Genomic DNA, 5,344 nt, shown 5'->3' with positions numbered 1-5,344 from the left:
GCAGAACTGTGGTCCAGGAGCGTGGAAGGGGTGGAAGAGTGACTGCGAAGGTAGGCAGAGGCCGCAGCAGGAACGGGGACAGGGAGCCAGTGAAGGGCTTGGGGTCAGACACGAGAACAGATAGCCCGTTTGGAGATCACCTTAGTGGCCGGAGCCCTTTGAGGTCAGGATCCATGTCTGGTTCAGAACTGAGCACCCACTGGGGCTGGCAGGTGGGGTGGTGGTTAAGGGCGCTGGACTCCCATGTGGTCAACCACAGTTCAATTGCCGGACCTGGCAGCTTGCTTTCTCACTTGCCCTCTATCTCTTTCTCTCTAACTCTGTCCTTCTCAGGCCAAATTAAAATAAATAAATAAATAAATACGGTTAAATAAAACAGGTGCCTGCAGGTGGCGTGGTGGTTAGAGGCACTGGGCTCCCTCATGGCCAGCTGTGGTTTGAGTACTGGACCTCGTGGCTTGCTTTCTCGCTTCCCTTCTCTCTCTGTCTCTCTCTGGTCAAATTCAATACTACTAATAAAGTTAAATAAAATGATAATTTAAAAACTTTATTATTGTTTTTCTTCAATTTGACCAGAGAGAGAGAAAGCCACCAGGTCCGGGATCCAGGACTCAAACTGTGGTCGAGTACCTTCACTACCACACCACTGCCAGCCCCCTAAATAAAATAATTCTTTTAAAAAAATTGAAAAAAAAAGACTGAGTGCCCAGGTAGGCCAAGGTAGAGTGCTCAGTGGGTTGTGCATAGACGCTGCCTGTAAATGAGTCTCACCAATACATCGCAGAGGCCTTCAGTGGAGGGATTTAGGTTCTTTTAAAAAATATTATTTAATTTTATTTATTCATTCGTTTATTTTTAATTTGACAGAGAAAGAGACAAACTACCCCCCCCACCACCACCCCGGAAGTGATCCGTGAGGCTTGGGACTTGAACCATGGTCGGCCATGTGAGACTATCCAGTGCCTTAGCCACCATGCTATGTGCTGGTCCTGGCATTTAGGTTCTTGCATGCATGATATAGCACTCACTATCTCGGGCTCTCATTCACAATGCACTGGTCATTGCAAGTACCCAATACATAGCTGTCAAAAACATGCTGCAGGAGAAATATAGGGGGAAGAAATACGGGGGAACTGGGAGCAGAAGGGCAAACTGACCAAGCCCCAGGAGTAAGGTTGTCGTCGCAGACCCTGCGCAATTCACAGCTGTGCAAGCTGCTTTTTGAAAAGTGCCTTCTCTATGTGGCTCCCTGTGGTCCTTCTCAAACCCCTCTCTGAGAGGAAAACTGCATACGTTAAAACAGAAGGGAACTGAGACTCAGACCCAGTGGAACAGAGTGGTTTGCCCTTGGCCACCAGCTGGAGAATGCAAGGACCGAGGCACTTGCTTGGTCTCTGGGTGGCATGTTTGTCTGCCTCCCACGATGTTGCTGTTCCCCGCTGCAGCTCAGCCCCATCATCCTACCCCCCTTCTGAGCTTCTTGTGTGTGACCTCCTCCTCCTTCATTGGTCGTCACTCAGGCGCGGCCCTGTGGCATTTCATGCTCAGGGGCTTGTTTGTGGTTGGCTGTCCCCCTCGCTGCGCACACCTTGCTTTGCCATCTGCACTGAGAGTTTGTGGGGGCCCTGGCGTGACTGGGATTTGTCTGCATGCTTTGGATCCCACCCGGCACCCAGTTACTCTGGCTGGAAAGTCTGAGCACCGAACTGCTTGGTGCCGTGAGGGCAGGGACGGTGGCAGTGTGGTGGACCCAGCACGTCTGGCTCATGCTAGATGGTGAGTGTGTTTATGTCCTGGAGGCTCGTAAAGGAGAAGGGTATGGTTCGAGGGTCTTAAGTTGATCTTAGGCAGTCACTAAAGGTTCGCGGGTGTTGGGTGTTGGGTGGCTCCTGCCTGGTTGTGTTCCACTCGCCCCCACCACCTGAAGGTTGGGAAGCCTCTATTACACAGACGGCCTTACCTTTAAGGAGTTACGGAAGCTCTTAGGGTTTTACTAAGGTAACAGCACTTTCCACGCTTCCAGTTCCGGCACAGAATTCTGGAATCTCGTGTATGTGGGGAAAGTGGGGATGGCTGGAGGAGGAAAGGTGAAGGAAGGAGCCCCAGTAGATGGTGCGCCAACACCATGTTGCTTCAAGCTTCGTGTTGCTCACCTTAGAGGCCTACGCGTGCGTGTGTGTGTCCCTTTCTGTACAGCTGTCCTTTCCCAAGTCTGTGTAGCTCTGCGCTGAGGGATACAGTGTCAGTGGGCGTGCCTGGCTTCAGGATAATCAGCACAAACATGCCTGCAGCATATGGGTATGATGGGCCTGGGGCCTGGAACGCTGGGCTCCATCAAAAGCCTTCTCCACATTGTGTCTCAGTGCAACAATTGCCCATTAAATACCAGGCTGCCTGCATATGGTTCCCCCCAGCATCCTCCTTGTTAGGAGAAACCTCAGCTGTGCGGTTAGAATATTTTCCCATCATTTCACATTTCAGAATTAGCATCTTTTGGGGAATTTGGCCATTAATGCTGAGCAGCACATTTGCAGATCATTAGAGAAACAGATCCGAGGCGGGAGATCTGTAGCCGCTCTTTCCCATGATGAGTAAGTGGTGGGTCAGGAAGAGGCGGGGTCGGCAGGCGTGGATGCTGTAATTAAAGTGGGAAGTCTGGTCCAGTCGTTGGCCCCGCTGTTAAGAGTGCAGATGGCTAATGGCCACATCGCCCAGAGTTAAGAGTTAGACCTTGTAAAGTCTTTTTTTCTTTTACTACTCACCCTGAGTATTCCAAACATAGGTATGGATGCAGTGAAGAATTTTCTCATTAAAAGTAACGGCCTATTCCCACACTCATTCCCAGTCTTGGAATGAGAAACTGGTTTCCTTAGAATTAAGGCATTACCTATCTGTCGTGGCTTAATAGAGCTTTCGGATGAGGGCGTCTGGTCGGCGAATTTTATAACCAGTTGGTCACAGTGGATCCAGCGGGAAGGGCTCCAGCTGGCAGCTCGTGGTCCCTCTCCCAGCTTTACTGTTAATGAACTATTTAACCCCGGGACATAGAATAGCTTGCTTCTACATTGTCTTGGGAGAAGGGCGTGCAGGGATCTCCTGGGCTGGGGGCAGTTTGGCAGCTGGGGGTCATGGCGTCAGTGGCGAGGGGGGACAGTGCCCGGGGACTGGCATGACCCTGGGTCCCTGCCGTGCTGTGATGCTGCACACCTTTGGACTTTGTGGGGATCTGCTCTGGAAAAGCAAGTTGGCTTCACTCGCGTCCTGTTCTCTCGTTTTCCTGCAGGGAGTGGGGCCGGCCAGCAGAACCAGCGGGCTGCACAACATCACCTTCAGATATGACAGTAAGTAACAGGCCTGACTGCCGAAGAATGGAGCCCTTCAGCAAACTCTGGCTCTCACAGTCGTGCTTAGTCAAGGGCACTGCGAGTCCTGGGGCTGAGGAAATTTCTAAACCTGCTTAGGTTCGTCAGAAGAGCTAAAACGGCTGTGTTCTTAAGCACTCAAATATTTGGAAGCTTGAACAGGTCAAGTGTCCACCATAGTGGGCTTTCAGCAAAATTGTGTATGGAAGCCTTCCCAGGTTCCTCAGGATATAGCTGGGCCCTAAAGGACAAATGTAGATGCCTGCAGGGCCATATAGAGGACAGAGGAGCAAAAAGCTTCCCGAGTGCACTGTGCTAGGGAAGGGTGGGGAGTAGGGCAGACTGGGTAGCCTATCTGAAGAAAGCATTGACTCCTTGATTCAGCTCATTGTGGCCTTGAATTTCTGGTGAGTACGACCAGTTGTGATTTTCAAAAACATCGGGAAATTGGCATTTTTATGTTTGAACGCTTTTTCATCTTGGCAACTATTTAAAATATTTCAGAGGCCAGGTGAATCTGTGTCCCAGATTGGCCAGGGCTCTCTGGTTGGCTATCTTTGACTTAGGCCTGGGTGCCAACCCCATTGCGCCCCCCTAGCAGCTGCATGTGCACAGGTGATTGACTTCTCTTGAGCTTCAGGTTTTTTTTTTTTTTTTTGAGAGGTTTTTCCCATAGGACGTGTGCGCCTGGCAGCAAGACAGAGACAGCGAGAAATCACCCCCCGGGGGGTGGCCATGCTGCAATCCCTTCTCCATTCTCCTCTCGGGATCTTGGGCACGCACACACACACGCCCATTGTGAGTTTTAAGCCACCGGGTCCGGGACTTGAACCGCAGTCTACTACATGGGAGGCCAGTGACATAGCCATTACGCCAACTGCTGGTCCCTGAGCTTCAGTTTTTCTCAATAAAATAAAGATCAGTTTCCTTTTTCTAGCATCATTTGGGGGCTTTTTCATTAATACTCATAACTGCTCAGCTGGGTAGTGGCCTGGTGTACACTCAATCGCTGCTAATATTTGAAGTCAGTCCAGCTGGAGTGGGAATGCCAGCACTCTTTCGGCCCTTTGTTTTTGTTTTTCCACACAAGGTTTTGCCATGTTGGGGTCCTGCTGCCTCAGTCTCCCTGCTGGGACTTACAGCTATCTGCCACCACACCCAGGTTTCGTTTTGTCATCTTTTTAGACAGGGTCTCTCTGTTTTATTCAGGCCAGCCTTGGGTTTGAGATCTTCCTGCCTCGCAGGCCATGCGGATTACAGGTGCCTCACGGTTGCACCTGACCTTTAAGTTGGGCCAGGAATCGAACCCAAGCCTCCCACATGTCCCATCCTGCAGAGTCCAGCATTTTAGGAGGATATGTCTCTGACACTGGGACCTTTTCTGTCCTTTCGCTCAAGAAAACATAACTTATCCTGGCAGAACTGTTTTTTAAGGTCAGGATAGGGGTGTGTTTTTCTGACTGAACTCGTAGGATCCCTTCTGAGCAGCTGCTTTCATTCATAAGAAGGTACTTTTATAGAATTATGAGCATCTTAGCCTCATAAACCATAATTTATACATAAAAAGGACAAGCGGGAGACTGACTCATTCAGTGACTCTTGACATCTGATTCATCTCTTGGAGAGGGTTCCGAATCAACAAGAGGCTTAGGTCAAATCAAGGCCGCTGGGATAAGCACCACTAAAGGAGGGTTTTCGAGGTTGTGGGTACAATCTAATTTTTTCTTAATGTTGTTTTTGTTTTTTGCTATAGGGTGCATGCACTCACCATGCAGAGAGACAGAGAGGGAGGAAAAGTGAAACCTTCCAGTGGGGATGGTCATGCTACAGTTCCTTCTGCTCTGGTCTCCTCTTGGGATTTTGGGCACACACATGTACCTGGCATGATTTTCTCTTCTTTCTTTCTTTTTTTAAAAAATATTTATTTTTTATTTGACCAGAGAGGGACAAAGCAAGAGAGAGAGAGAGAGAGAGAGGGAAAG

General features: G+C 49.7%; 1 protein-coding gene across 1 annotated transcript in view; it reads left to right on the top strand.

The window, feature by feature from the left end:
• The first annotated feature begins 3,286 nt into the window (after positions 1–3,286).
• Positions 3,287–5,344, top strand: part of IL17RD (interleukin 17 receptor D) — a 31,335-nt gene continuing 29,277 nt past the window's right edge. Inside the window, exon 1 of the mRNA XM_027767067.1 lies at positions 3,287–3,341. The gene's annotated coding sequence lies outside the window, so the exon portion shown is untranslated. The remainder of the gene's footprint in view (positions 3,342–5,344) is intronic.

This window comes from Tupaia chinensis, unplaced genomic scaffold (genome assembly GCF_000334495.1).
Source record: "Tupaia chinensis unplaced genomic scaffold, TupChi_1.0 Scaffold143906_1, whole genome shotgun sequence".
Taxonomy (NCBI): domain Eukaryota; kingdom Metazoa; phylum Chordata; class Mammalia; order Scandentia; family Tupaiidae; genus Tupaia; species Tupaia belangeri.
The sequence above is the reverse complement of the archived record's forward strand: the minus strand, read 5'-3'. Positions and strand labels throughout refer to the sequence as shown.